Here is a 15,214-nt window from a genome sequence, read left to right as displayed (position 1 = left end):
CTAGACGTCTGTTGATGCAGCCTAAAATAGCCTTCGCTTTCTTCACTGCTGCATCGCACGGTGGGCTCACGCTTAGCTGGTGGTCCACTATGTCTCCTAGGCTTGTAGTCTTTCTTTGTGTAAGCATAGGCACAATCTGACGCGCAGCGTAAATTAAGAATGCAGAGTTTTAGAGAAGAAGAGCTTTACTGCGTTAAAATCAACTTCTTTTTAAACAACTTGCTTCCAAACTGTCTGCCTGAGATTCCATACTGCTCAGAACTGAGGCGACTGACTCTGACTGACATCTTACAGAGAACCAAAAGTGAAACTGGCTGCCAAGTCACATGACTCAGAGTGACTCCCCCGTTGGCAGTCAGGCCTGGAGGACTTGACTGGGCAGCCCAGCACTTCCCAGCCTGCCTTGCGGCTTCGGCTCTCAGGGCCCCATTACCTTCAAGAGCTGAGGGCCTCATCAGACCTAAATCCAGCCCTGCGTCGGACGTTCAGCTTCCAAGGAACGTTCACAAACGGGAACACTCACTTCTGGGTTTGCGGCGCTTGGGAGCCAAAACGTTCGAGTCGCAAGGCTTTTGAGATCCAAGGTACAAGTGGATGTTATTTTAAAGTTGTTGGTTTTTTTAATGCTTTCAGCTTTAGGTTTGTCTTTGCTGAATGTAATTGTCTTAAACAGTTGTGGTGAGCTATCTTGAGCGGTTGTGGAAAGATTTTGAGTATTTCAAATAAACAAATGGCAGTGAGTGAAGCCATCAGCAGGATCAGTCCTCAGACCAAAAGACTCTGCAATACTCCCAAATTTTTGTCAGGATAATATTTGCTAGTACTGAGCCTTCAAATCTGCTCTCATGTTGCAGTGTTAAACACATTGGCCATGAAATGTATTTTTAACAAATTCTATGCAGGAAAACCCCCAATAGTGAGCCCACCCACTCCTACCATCTGGAACGAAGGACCTGGGTTTTCAGATCAGAGGATAGGACCTCAGGTCTGGATTTCACTTCCGCTCCTTTCCTTTTTTTCCTTGTTGAAAACAGCATCTTCAGGTATTGCAGTTGCTGGTTGTGGTCCTACCCTGTCTTTTCTCCCCCACTTTTATGCTCGCCGGAGTAACCAGCTTCATGAGTCATGGTTTTAATCCAATTTATTACAAAACCGTCTAAGACTTTATTTTTAAACAAAGATCTCTGCTTGGAATGTAGGGATAAGTAGAGACGCTTTGAAAGTGAAGCAAAACTGTATAGAGCTTCCCCATCTTTGGCTGCAGAGAATATAATCAACCTGATTTCGATGCTGCCCATCTGGTGATGTCCATGTGTAGAGTCGTCTCTTGTGTTGTGATGTTTGTGATGACCAGCTTGTTCTCTTGACAGAACTCTATTAGCCTTTGCCCTGCTTCATTTTGAACTCCAAGGCCAAACTTGCCAGTTGTTCCTTTTATCTCTTGATTCCCTACTTTAGCATTCCAATCCCCTATAATGAGAACAACAGCCTTCTTTGGTGTCACTTCTATAAGGTGTTATAAGTCTTCATAGAATTGGTCAATTTCAGTTTCTTCAGCACCAGTAGTTGGTGCATAAACTTGGATTACTGTGATGTTAAAAGGTCTGCCTTGGATTCGTATCGAGATAATTCTGTCATTTTTGAGATTGCATCCCAGTACAGCTTTTGCCACTCTTTTGTTGACTATGAGGGCCACTCAGTGGCGTAGCGTGGGTTATCAGCACCCGGGGCAAGGCAAGTAATTTGCGCCCCCTAACCCATGGATTTGCGCCCCCTAACCCGTGGATTTCCTTAACCCCCAGATGTTGCGCCCGGTGCGGCCGGCCCCCCCTGCACCCCCCACGCTACACCACTGGGGCCACTCCATTTCTTTTACGGGATTCTTGCCCACAATAGTAGATATGATGGTCATCTGAACTAAATTCACCCATTCCCATCCATTTTAGTTCACTGATGCCCAGGATGTCAATATTTATTCTTGCCATCTCGGTTTTGACCACATCCAGCTTGCCAAGGTTCATGGTTCTTACATTCCAGGTTCCTATGCAATATTTTTCTTTACAGCATTGGACTTTCCTTTCGCTTCCAGGCATATCCGCAACTGAGTGTCCTTTCGGCTTTGGCCCAGCCGCTTCATCAGCTCTGAATCCACTTGTACTTGTCCTCCGCTCTTCCTCAGTAGCATGTTGGACGCCTTCCGACCTGAGGGGCTCATCTTCCAGCGCCATAACTTTTATATGCCTGTTGTCTTTGTCCATGGAGTTTTCTTGGCAGGGATACTGGAGTGGCTTGCTGGTTCCTGCTCCAGGTGGATCACGTTTGGTCAAAACTCTCCACTATGACCTGTCCATCTTGGGTGGCCCTGCACAGCATAGCTCATAGCTTCTCTGAGTTATTCAAGCCCCTTCGCCACGGCAAGGCAGTGATCCATGAAGGGGGCAGGGAGATAGATGTACGGATTGACAGGAATGCCTAAGTTGTGTTTTTGCCAGGGGCGTTTTTAAATACGAAGGGAAAGCGCTTGGGAATTGTACTTTCTTGTTGGGATTTTTTTAAAAAATTGGATGTGAAGATGGTGAGACAACTCAGTTGCTTTCTGGAGTAATTTTAGTTCTTTCCCCCCCTTTTTTTTAAAAAAAATAAGGTTTATTTCCCCCCATTTTCCTGTCCTTGTTTTTTGTTTTTGAATTGAAACTTTTAAAATGCACAATCTTGTTCTATGTAGTGGTGTCGCCTCATTGCATTTTAAGATGCATTACACTATGTCTTTGGTAAATAAACGCCAGTGGCGGGTGACTATCAAGACAGCTCAGCTTCAGCCCCCCCCTCGTGCCCCCTTCTAGAACCCATCGCTCTCAACCGACTCTCCCCTGCCCCCCTTCAAACTCCCTTTCCAAGCCTCCTTCCATCTTCCGTCTCCACCAGAATTCCACTCTCTCTCTTTCCCCTCCCTCCCTGCTTGACATTCCCTTTGGAATTGTAATAGCATCACCTCACAATAATAATATTGCCACTCATCTCCTCTAGGCCTCCTACCTGGAGAATCCATCTTTCTCTACCAACTCTCACTGTCCTCTGACAGGCATCCCCCTTGCAGGGCATTATAAGGCTTGCTTGCAAAGCAGCACTTTGTGACATCAGCTGGCAAACAGGGGCCAGGCTGCTGGGTTGTCCAGCAGCTGAATGAAGAAAAATAAAACCAGGGGGGTCAAAGTGTGCTGGAATGAGGCCCCCATGGGTCAGGCCAGAGGGGGCTGTTGGGGTGTGTGGTTGTGCCTCCCCTTCATCTGCATCTTCCTCTCCCGCCCGTTACTTCAGCTGCTCGAGAGAATCAGAGCATGGCAGAGTTGGAAGGGGTGCCAAGGGGCATCTAGTCCAACCCCCAGCAGTGCAAGGATCCTGCCCACAGCCAGCTCCTGGCTGGGCTCCACACTCCCACCACCTTCTTCCCAGCCGGATGCACAGACCCCTTGCCATCCTGCATGGGGTGGGGAAAGGGGAGAGAGAGAGGTTTTGCTCCCTGTCCCTCCAGACATGGATATGAGAGCCCTGTCAATATCTCAAGGGCATCCCAGGGAGGAAGCTTGTCTTGGCTTCAACCAGAGCCAGGGCCTTTTCAACTCTGGCTCTGGGCTGGTGGAACGCTCTGCCTCATGAGACCAGGGCCCTGCAGGATCTGATTTCTTTCCGCAGGACCTGTAAGACAGAGTTGTTCCGCCTGGCCTTTGGCTTGGAGCCAGTTTGATTCCCTCCCTCCCTCTCTTTCTTTTTTCCTTTCCTTCTTCTTCCTTGGAGGTTTTTCAGCAGAGCTTAGATGGCCACATGCTATGGGTTCTTGAGTTGAGATTCCTGCATTGCAGGGGGTTGGACTAGATGACCCTTGGGGTCCCTCACAACTCTACAGTTCTAGGATGCTATGATTTAAAGTGCATCCAGTGAGCAGTTCAAGCACATGACGTCCCCCAAATGATCCTGGGCATTGCAGCTTCCCTGTCAGAGAGGCCAGTGTGGTGTAGTGGTTAAGAGCAGTGGGCTCGTAATCTGGTGAACCGGGTTCCCTCCCCATGCAGCTGCTGGGTGACCTTGGGCTAGTCAGACTTCTCTGAAGTCTCTCAGCGGGGGGCAAGTTCTCATCTGCACCATCTGGCTGGGCTCTTCTCCCCCATTCCCTGAGCCTGACATGCACTCCCGGGTGGAAAAGATCATCCTGCAATGCAGCGAAGCGTCTGTGGCCATGTTTTATGTTGCCCTTGGCTACATGAGCTTCTTGGCTGCCACCTGCTTCACGGTGGCTTTCCTAGCCAGGAAGCTGCCTGGCTCCCTCAATGAAGCCAAGCTGATCACCTTCAGCATGCTGGTCTTCTGCAGTGTTTGGGTGTCTTTTGTGCCCACCTACCTGAGCACCAAGGGGAAGCACATGGGGACCGTGCAGATCCTCTCTATGTTGGCCTCCAGTGCGGGGCTCCTGGGCTGCATCTTCCTCCCCAAGTGCTATGTTATTCTGATGAGGCCTGATCTGAATACAAAGGAGCACCTGACAACTTAAGATGGCATCGGATTCAGTGTTGACAATGGCCATCACTGCAGTGATGAAACACAAGTAGTTGTCTTTGGATTACAGCTCCACATAGCTCTCTTCCTTTTACATGAATCATGAAAGATGAAAATAATTGTAGAAAATCTGCAATGGCCACAAGGCTACTGGGTCCAATGTTTAGCCTGTACTGCTTTATCACTGCCTGATTCCCACTAGATAACTGGTGATGAGCTATGTTGGCCTTGATGCTGCTAATATTCATCTGGGTCACAGTCGTCCTATCCTTTTCAGAAGTTGGGGCTTAGGGACATTGTGGCAAAAACTTTGTTTTAGCTTCTTCTCTTTATATTTTAGGGATTTTTCCAAATATAATGGAACTTTCCCTTTGACCCACTACAACGCCTTACCATCGGCTCTATTGCCCCCCCCCCCATTTAGCAATGAAAAACGGAATTAGAATGGCAAATAAAAATCCATTAACCCAACAGTTGTTGATAAAGCATGCGTCTGAATAAGCCCTGAGTGGCATGCTCCTCAAACCTTCAACGATGGAAATCCGGCGGAGCTCTTACTAAACTCCCACCATTATAGAAACAATGCCTAATGATTACTGGGGTGAGGGTGTGGAGGCTGCAAGAGAGGCTGAAGAGGAGAAGGCAGGGCAAAATTTCCTGCTTTGCCTCAAACCGTGAAGCATCCTAGGCTGCCCCCTTACAAAGTGTTCCTGCTGCTTCCACAGGCCTGGCACCTTGGCAAACGCTTGCCCAAACACTTTCCCTTCAGCCAGGCATTTGATAAATAATAATCTCCATGCACTTTAACTCAGTGGGTCTGACATCTGAGGAGATGGACAGAGAAACATTCTTGGCTGAGTTTTGCTTTTACTGGTATAATTTTATTCATTTATTTCATAAAATTTATATACCATATTGTCAGGGTTTCAGGGAGAGAAGAGCAGATGGGGGAGGAGACAGAGAGCGAGGGGGAAGAATCCCAGAGAGATGAGGAGGAGGATGACGATGCCCAAAGGTTCTCCATGAGTCTGACCAGTGAGTCAGAGGATTCCCAAAAGGGGGCTCCCCTGGCCAGACCGAAAGGGGGACAAGGGGGAAACAGTGAGGAGCAGGGGAGAGAAGGGAGAAGCCCCAGTGGGGGTCGGAGGCAGGAGCCGGCTTCTCAGCCGGAACGGAGTGAAGGGGGTGGAGTTACAAGTGTGTCAGAGGGAGCAGAGCAGGAGAGAGACAGGGGAAGGAGATCGGAGCAGGGCGCTCAGCCGGAAGGGGTGGAGAGCAGCACCGAGAGCAGTGTAGCGGTCAAGAGGAAGGTCAGGAGCAACGTACGCGCGCCAAGTTCAAAGGTAGAGGCGCGCGGAAGTGAGGAGAGCCCTGGGGAGGAGCCCGGCCCTAAAGCGAGAAGGAGGGGGGCAGAGGCGTCAGAGGATTCAGCCTCGGGCGAGTCCCGGAGAGGGGGAACTCAGGGGGGCAGAAAGACCCTGCGGAAAAGGAAGGAGAGGAAGAGGTGGTCCAGGGCTAGCCTCTTAAATTGGTGCCGAGGCGGGACAGATTCAGAGGGGACTTCAACGATCTAACGGTACAGATGTAGAGTCACAGAGATGGAGTGTAAATGCAACCATGATCTTCAATAAAGACTTTCTGTAAATAAACCGGATCGGAGTTGGGTCTCTTGTGAGCTGGGACCAAACGGGTGACTCTGACAGTAAGTCCCCTCTCCAGAACGCAAAAAATTTTTTTTTGCAAAGCTCACCACCGGGAGCAGCCATGAGCGCGGAGGAACAGCTGCTTACGCTGAGGAATCAAGTTACCGAGCTCACAGCTGCAGTCATTGCATCGCAGAAGAAGAATGACGAACTGGACAAGGCTTGCCAGGACCTGCGAACAAGGTGGGAGCAAGCGGCCAGGGCAGGGGTCCCGGGGTCCAGATCGGAGGGCGTTGCACTTGGACGGCGGGGGGGCGCCCTAGTTACGCACTTTAATGGCAACCTTCAAGATTACCCTAACTTCAGAGCGGACATCGTGTATGCACTGCATTTACTCCGTCATGATTTTAAGGATGAGGAGGAGAGAGTGGGGTTCATAATTTCGCATCTGCATGGGGAGGCCAGAGCTTGGCTGCGCAATTTGTGGCGCGAAGATGGCCCTGCCCGCCGCAGTTCTGATGAATTTATTAAAGCGATGGATGCTTGTTTCCAGTCCTCTGTGGATGTGGATATTGCACGTAGACAGATGCACGGACTGCGACAAGGCAAAGCCACTGTGCGCCAATATCACTCCAAGTTCTTTGCATTGCTAACTGCGTTGGGCTGGGAGAAGGATAGTAAACCAGTCAGAGATCTTTTCTGGGAGGGGCTTAGCCCCCCCGTCAAGGATGAGATCGCCAGGGGGGATAGACCCCAGACCCTGGAAGACGTCGTGCATCGGGCTTTGGCTATTGGAATCCGACTTGAGGGACGCCCGTGGCACGAGGGGGAGGGACCCCAGGCGCGTGCACCAGCGAGAACCCCCCCTTTTGTCCCCAGGGACTTCAACCAGTCGCACCCCTCGCCCTTGGGGAGGCAAGGTGAAGAGCCGATGGAAATCGGTGGTGCTAGGGCTCAGACACCATCCAGAGCCCCTGTTTCCGGTGCAGTGAAGGCGAAGCCGCCTAGAGGGACCAGGAAATGTTACATCTGTGACAGTGCACACCATATGGCGAAAGAGTGCCCCCAGAGGCTCCAGAAGCACACTGCAGCTCTAGCAACAGTGTCAGCGGAAGTGGTGCAAACGGAGCAGCCTCAGGGAAACGACAGTGCCTGGCTGGAGGCGGAGCTACTGGGGCTCAGCCAGGCGGATCTGTAGAACAGTCCCCAGCACCCTTGCAACGCACAGACCCTTTACCCCCCAAGCCAGCAGTGCAACTCACTGCAACCCTTCAGCTGCCAAATGGACAATCCCTGGAAGTTCCGATCACGGTTGATTCAGGAAGCAACGCGGATTTTGTGGGAATGCAATTTGTCAAGCAGCATGGCATAGCGCTCCTGCCTGCAACGACCCCTCTGAACGTGGTCACAGTGGACGGCAGGAAATTGCTGGGAGGGCAAGTTGTGCAGCAGACGCCTCCCATGGTGATGCAGATTGGAAATCATCGGGAAGTCATTAGCTTCAATGTCACCCACCTGTCAGACACACCCATTGTGTTAGGCATGAGTTGGCTGGAGAGACATAGTCCCGCTGTAGCGTGGTACCAGCGGCAGATCACCTTCTGCTCATCGTATTGTGCTCAGCATTGCATCCAACCCAATCAGGAGGAAGGAGCTGAGCAGCAACTGCACCTGGGCATGGTGCAGGCAGTGCCTCACAAGTACGAGGGATTCTTGGAGGTTTTCTGCGAGAAAGAAGCTGACAAGTTGCCGCCTCACAGGCCTTACGACTGTGCGATCGACCTGGTGCCAGGGGCGCAGCTGCCAACTGCAAAGCTGTATTCCATGTCTGAGGACGAGATGCAAGAGCTCAGAGAATTCATAGAGCAGAATCTGAAGCGCGGGTTCATCCGGGAATCCAAGGCAGTGGGAGGCAGTCCTGTTTTCTTTGTGAAGAAAAAAGACACGCCCCAAAAAAGACTCGTGGTGGATTACAGGTTCATAAACAGACTGACTAAGCCCAAGGCCTTTCCCATGCCCAAGATTGACGACCTCCTAGCGACCGTTAGGAAGGGTAAGATCTTCACCAAGTTGGATTTGCGTGGAGCGTACAATCTCATCCGCATCCGGAAGGGCGATGAGTGGAAGACTGCCATGTTCACGCCTCTAGGCACGTATGAATACAGAGTTATGCCGTTTGGTCTCCAAAATGGCAGCCACGTTTTCCAAGCATTTATGCATCACGTGCTGGCGGGACTCCTCTACAAGAAGTGTGTATGTTTTCTCGACGATATCCTGATTTTCTCGGAATCGCCGGAGGCTCACGAGAAGGATGTAAAGGAGGTCCTACAGAGGTTGAAGGAGCACAGGCTGTACGCCAAGTTGGAGAAGTGCCAGTTTGATGTGACGGAGGTGGATTTTCTTGGCTACAAGCTCTCCGACGAGGGGCTGGCCATGGACAGAATCAAGGTCCAAGCGGTGTTGGACTGGAAGAGCCCACGCAATCGGAAGGAGGTCCAAAGATTCATCGGATTTGCCAATTTTTATCGCAAATTCATCAAAGGTTTTGCCAATGAGACGGCAGCAATCACGGACACCCTCAGTTCCAAAAAGAAGAGGTTCGCTTGGACGGAACAGGCAGAGCGCTCTTTTCGGAAGCTTAAAAGCCTCTTCGCCTCCGAGGAACAGCTACTGCACGTGAATCCCGGCAGACCCATGCGAGTGGAAACCGATGCGTCCGACAGAGCGGTTGGAGCCGTCCTTCTGCAGGAGGATCCGCAAGGCAATTGGAGGCCGGGTGCCTTCTACTCCCGGAAGCTCAGCAAGACGGAGCGGAACTACACCATATGGGACAGGGAGCTGTTGGCCATTCATGCAGCTTTCAAAGCGTGGCGGCACTTCCTCATAGGAGCCAAGCACACAGTGCAAGTCCGCACGGATCACAAGAACTTAGAGTATTGGCGAACGGCAAGGCTGCAGACCCAAAGACACATGCGCTGGGCAGAATTCTTTGCAGATTTCGACTTCAAGATAGAATACATCCCGGGGGACTCCAATGTTATAGCAGACGCACTCTCCAGGAAACTGCAATACCTGGAGGAGACGACACCAATTGCAGCGAAGCACATTTTCGCACCGCAGGCGTGGGCGTGCGCGGCTATCGCAGTCGACCTGGACGCGGTGCGACGAGCGTTGCAAGCGGATCAATTTGCACAGTCCAAGATGGAGGAGCTCCGCAGCGGGTCGCAAAGAGACGATGAGTTCCAGTTGCGGGACGGACTCTTAACTCGCAAGGGTGCCCTCTACGTGCCTAACGATGAACTTCGCGCAAAGGTTCTGCAGCAATTGCACGACGCTCCCAGTGCGGGACATTTCGGCAAGGAGAAGACGATAGAACTAGTGGCCAGGGACTTTTGGTGGCCCCAGATGCGGGGAGAGGTGGCGGATTACGTCGCCAGGTGTGACACCTGTCAGAGGTCCAAACCAGTACACCAGAAACCGGCGGGATTGTTGGAACCGCTGGAAACGCCGCAGCAACCGTGGGAGAGGGTAGCACTGGACTTTGTTACTGACCTGCCCAGCGCCAGGGGCAAGACGGCGGTGCTGGTGGTTGTGGACTTGTTCACCAAGATGGCGCACTTCATTCCTTGTGCCAAGGTGGCGACGGCAGAACAGACCGCCAAACTCTTCATCGACCACGTGTTCAGAGTGCATGGACTACCGCAGTCCGTCCTGTCCGACAGGGGGCGCCAATTTGTTTCCAACTTCTGGAAGAAGCTTCTGGGTATCCTGCACGTCAAGATCGACCTAGCGTCGGCGAGACATCCGCAGACCAACGGCCAAGCAGAGAGGGTCAACGCGATCATGCAGCAGTACCTGAGGTGTTACGCCAATCAGCGACCAGCAGCGTGGGTGGACTACCTGCCGATGGCTGAGTTTGCCTACAACAACACGAAGCACGCATCGACCGGGGTGACACCGTTCTTCGCGAACAATGGCCGTCATCCCAGAACCTTTCCGAGGCTTATAGCACCAGAGGAGGGGGTGCCTCAAGAAGCCGACCAGTTCGCAGCAGAGTTGCAAGAGGTGCACGAGGAGCTGCGGAGACATTTAGAGCTGGCCAAGCAGGCCTATAAGGTGCAGGCGGACAAGCACAGAAGGGCGGGAGAAGACATCCAGGTGGGGGACTGGGTATGGTTAGCAGCCCAAGCTATGCCAGCCAAATCGTTAGCCAAGAAGAAGCTAGGACACAGGCAGCTAGGACCCTACCAAGTTGAGGCTAGGATCAATCCAGTAGCATTTCGCCTGGCCCTTCCGGAAGGCTCCAGAGTGCACCCGGTCTTTCATAGGTCGGTGCTCACTCCCTACAAGGCCCCGCACAGGTTTCAGGAGTCAGTAACAGTACCAGACCCACGCAAAGGGGCACCAAAGAAGGGGGGGTCGCCTAGAGCCGAACCCCTTAACGAGGTCACAGAGATACTGGACTCGAGATGGGGGGAGGAGGGGGTTGAATACTTTCTCGCCAGGGAGGGCACACCAGCCACTGCTAATAGTTGGGTGCCAGGCTACGAGTTAGACGAACCCCTTTTGAAAGAAGAGTTCCATGCACTTTTCCCACATAGACCCATGCCAGCTGAGTACTTTGATGACTGGCTTTTCACACCCACATTGTCAGATAGCACGTTCAGGGGTTTCTCTTCCCCCGAGGGAAGAACACCAGAATCAAGCCCGCCCAGGGGATCGTGCTCGGGGGTGGACACGGAAACCCCTTATTGGTGGGAGGAGCAGCCAGAGGAGGAATGGCGTAAGAGGTGGCTGATAGGTCCTTGGCGGGCAGCACCGGAGGAAGTAGCGATGGAAGCAGAGACTGAGAAGCATTTGGGGGAAGAACCCGAGTTCGAACACACATACACAGAACTGCCAGCAGAGAACATTGACGTAGACGACCTGTATCCTGAGCCTACCCCCGAAGAGCCGCAGTTTCCACAACCGGCCCCCGGCGAGCGGGAGGGGGGAAGGGGGGGCTTCGAGGGGGGGATGGATGTCAGGGTTTCAGGGAGAGAAGAGCAGATGGGGGAGGAGACAGAGAGCGAGGGGGAAGAATCCCAGAGAGATGAGGAGGAGGATGACGATGCCCAAAGGTTCTCCATGAGTCTGACCAGTGAGTCAGAGGATTCCCAAAAGGGGGCTCCCCTGGCCAGACCGAAAGGGGGACAAGGGGGAAACAGTGAGGAGCAGGGGAGAGAAGGGAGAAGCCCCAGTGGGGGTCGGAGGCAGGAGCCGGCTTCTCAGCCGGAACGGAGTGAAGGGGGTGGAGTTACAAGTGTGTCAGAGGGAGCAGAGCAGGAGAGAGACAGGGGAAGGAGATCGGAGCAGGGCGCTCAGCCGGAAGGGGTGGAGAGCAGCACCGAGAGCAGTGTAGCGGTCAAGAGGAAGGTCAGGAGCAACGTACGCGCGCCAAGTTCAAAGGTAGAGGCGCGCGGAAGTGAGGAGAGCCCTGGGGAGGAGCCCGGCCCTAAAGCGAGAAGGAGGGGGGCAGAGGCGTCAGAGGATTCAGCCTCGGGCGAGTCCCGGAGAGGGGGAACTCAGGGGGGCAGAAAGACCCTGCGGAAAAGGAAGGAGAGGAAGAGGTGGTCCAGGGCTAGCCTCTTAAATTGGTGCCGAGGCGGGACAGATTCAGAGGGGACTTCAACGATCTAACGGTACAGATGTAGAGTCACAGAGATGGAGTGTAAATGCAACCATGATCTTCAATAAAGACTTTCTGTAAATAAACCGGATCGGAGTTGGGTCTCTTGTGAGCTGGGACCAAACGGGTGACTCTGACACATATGATTGTAAGAAATACTCCAAAGGGGTTTAATATGAAGTTTCTGGATGGAGCAACTGTGAGGGGGATTTGTAGATGGTTGACTGAATGAGCCCAAAGAGGACTTATAAATGGTTCCTCATCATCCTGGAAAAAAGTGACAAGTGGGGTGCCGCAGGGTTCTGTCCTGGGTCTGTTGTTGTTCAGCGTCTTTATAAATGACTAAGGATGGAGGAATTGATGGGACGCTCATCAAATTTGCAGGTGGCACCAAATTGGGAAGGGTAGCAGCAAACAGAATCGGGATCCATCCCTGACCACTGGTCCTCTTAGCTAGGGATGATGGGAGTTGTAGTCCCAAAACATCTGGAGGGCCGAGTTTGCCTATGCCTGCCTTAACATTTGGTTGCACATCAGAAGGGTTGAGCGCCAGGAGAGAGGAACATTTCCTTCTTTTTTAAATCTAAGGGCTAATCCACAATTAAATTCTGCCCTGTTCTTTCTAGGTCTGTGCTTTAAATCTCCATCTCTGAGTGTGTTTGGGGGGGGGGGGGGCTTTCCCTGCTAAAACCTGCTCTTTTAGGCCAGGAAGGTTGAAGTGGCCGAAACTTGAAAGATCTGAGCCTAGACCTCCAACTGTCTCTCCTCAGACCAGGCAAGGAAGCATTGAAGAGGCTTCATTACTGACCTTCACACAAGCTGAGGCCTTTTATTGAGGTGAGGGGGGTTGCACCACTTTGACTTGCAAGGTACCCCTTGCAAGGACTGCTCCTCACTACAGAAGCATTCCCTCCCCCCAGAAAACGAAAGGTTTCTTTTATGCCTTTTATGGCTCAACCTGACCAGTGCAATGAGGAAGGCTAAGGAGGTTAGATAACAGCCCTTGATAAAATAAGCAGACAGCCCTGACTGATATAGCTTTCTTAATTATCGGAATGCCTGCCGGAAGGAGAAAACGAGGTGCAAAGAGCCAGAAGAGCATAATTGGGACTCAAAATTCCTCTAAAACAAAGAATCGGCAGAGAGCCAACGCCATCTTCCCTGGCTCAGAAACAGAGCGGGTTGAGGAAGCCGAGAAAACGGAGCAAATAGAACAAACAGTGAGTAACAACGTTGGGGGAACCTCACCCCCCCCCTTAAAGGAGGATGACTATGACCCGACCCCCCTCCTCCCAGTGAGGGTATTTAAGGAGGAGACAAGGAGGCAATTGGTCCTTGCATAGAGTCAAAGCTAATGCGGACAAGGGAAACCAAGCTCAACACTAGAAACACCAGCTTCCCGTAGGAAGAAAAGAACTCTGTAAGCCTAGAATTACAAGACCTGAAGAAGAGGCTAATGAGTATAAAGACTGAGATTTCTACCCAAAATATAAGGAAAGTAGAGCCTAGAGCACAATATTTAAAGACGTCCAACAGTTCTTTATCCCATAGAAAGATATCAGTGTAACTCCCTGTTCCCTTTTTAAGCGACACTTAATTAGATGAGTAATTTGGCGCCTCTGGCATTTCTATGGCAACAACACCTAAAGAACTCTATGTTGGAGAAATCCAGCACCCAATCCAAACTGGAGAAATCCAGCACCCAATCTACATCTGGACCTTTGCCTAATGTTCCAAAAACTTATCAGAATGATCAACCTTCTCTACTGTACTCCTGGTGAAACAAGAACGACAGATCTTCCAAATTCAAAGCTGGCTCTTTGTTGGCCAGTGATCCACATTTTATAGCACATACCTCATTAATACTCCCACAGCCACAGATAGAACCAACAGTCCTCCAATCAATTCAGGAGGGAGAGGGGGGTTGACAGTTAACGAAACACCATGGGACTGCCCTCCCCGCTAGGGGTGCGGTTGGTTGGGTTTTATCTTCTATGGATACTTATCCTATCAAACCTTCACCTCTTCCCCATACCATTTTGACCCAGGAGTCCTGGCCCAGGGATGACTTGTTAGTGAGGGGATGTTACCCCTCTATTGGGGAGGCTAGTATGGGGTCTGGGATTCCCACTATTGAAGGGCTAGGGAGGAATGGCAGTGGGGCTAGATATCACTATCGGCAAAGGGCTTTGAGATGCAGTGATGCTCGGACCCCTTCCAATCTACGCCCCATCCATCCCAAGGGTGAGCATGGATTACCCACCTCCGTCATTGGTGCTGTGCAATGCCAGGTCCATAGGCAACAAAACGACCACTATGCGTGACTTTTTTGGCTTGCAGGGGATTGACCTGGCTTGCGTGACGGAGACCTGGGTACGGGAAGGCGAAGTAGTCTCCCTACATGAGATAACACCCCCAGATTTCTCTGTCCTCCATCAATCACGGACTGTGGGTCGGGGGGGGGAGGAGTAGCGTTGTTAATCCGGGAGGATTTCTCTTTCAGAGCTCTGCCAACACCGGCGATCTCCAGCATTGAATGTGTTGGTCTCGTGTGGGGCACCAAGGAGAGCTTGGCTGTCTGGCTGGTGTACCGGCCACCCAGCACACCGGCAACCACCCTGTCAGACCTGCTGGAGGTGGTGGCGGGCTGGGCCTTGGAGTTCCCAAGCCTACTGGTTTGGGGAGACTTCAACGTCCATGCCGATGCCACCCCTCCTCACAGGCTCTGGACCTAGTGACTTCCATGGCAACACTAGGCTCTCCCAGTTTGTTTTGGGCCCCACTCATCAAGCAGGCCACACGCTGCATCTGATCTTTGGTGCTGGCATAGATGTGAACATACTCCTCCCTGTAGAAGTCCCATGGTCTGATCACTACACTCTGAAAGCCAAGATTGACTTCCCGCTCCTCCCCTGCTCAGGTGGCAAGCCTATTTGGGCTCGTCCGCGAAGGCTGATGGATCCTGATAGATTCCGTCAGGCCTTGCGGGACCCTGCTCCTATTGGCGACTCATTAGATGGCCTTGTCGAGGACTGGGATAACCGGCTCTTGGCTTGGAGCCAATTTGATTCCCTCCCCCTCTTTCTTTTTTCTTTCTCCTCCTGTGATGAGGCTGCATTTTAATATTTTAATGTTTCAATATTTTAATGTTGTATTTTAATCTTGTTTTTAAGTTGTATTCATTCAACTTGTTTTTGTTATTGCTTGTTAGCCGCCCTGAGCCCGGCCTTGGCTGGGGAGGGCAGGGTATAAATAAATATTATTATTATTATTATTATTATTATTATTATTATTATTATTATTATTAACGGATCAGAGAACTGGGCCCAAATTAGCAAAGTGACTTTCAATA

The 15,214-nt window shown here is 51.6% G+C and overlaps 1 protein-coding gene across 1 annotated transcript in view; it reads left to right on the top strand.

Moving 5' to 3' along the window:
* The first annotated feature begins 430 nt into the window (after nt 1-430).
* The window catches only part of LOC309360860 (cathepsin L2-like), a 33,904-nt gene continuing 19,120 nt past the window's right edge, over nt 431-15,214 (top strand). The window contains exon 1 of the mRNA XM_081895808.1: nt 431-584. The gene's annotated coding sequence lies outside the window, so the exon portion shown is untranslated. The remainder of the gene's footprint in view (nt 585-15,214) is intronic.

The sequence above is a fragment of the Podarcis melisellensis genome (genome assembly GCF_964234715.1).
Source record: "Podarcis melisellensis genome assembly, chromosome: 18".
Taxonomy (NCBI): domain Eukaryota; kingdom Metazoa; phylum Chordata; class Lepidosauria; order Squamata; family Lacertidae; genus Podarcis; species Podarcis melisellensis.
Note: the sequence above shows the minus strand (reverse complement) of the source record. Positions and strands in the feature narration are given on the sequence as shown.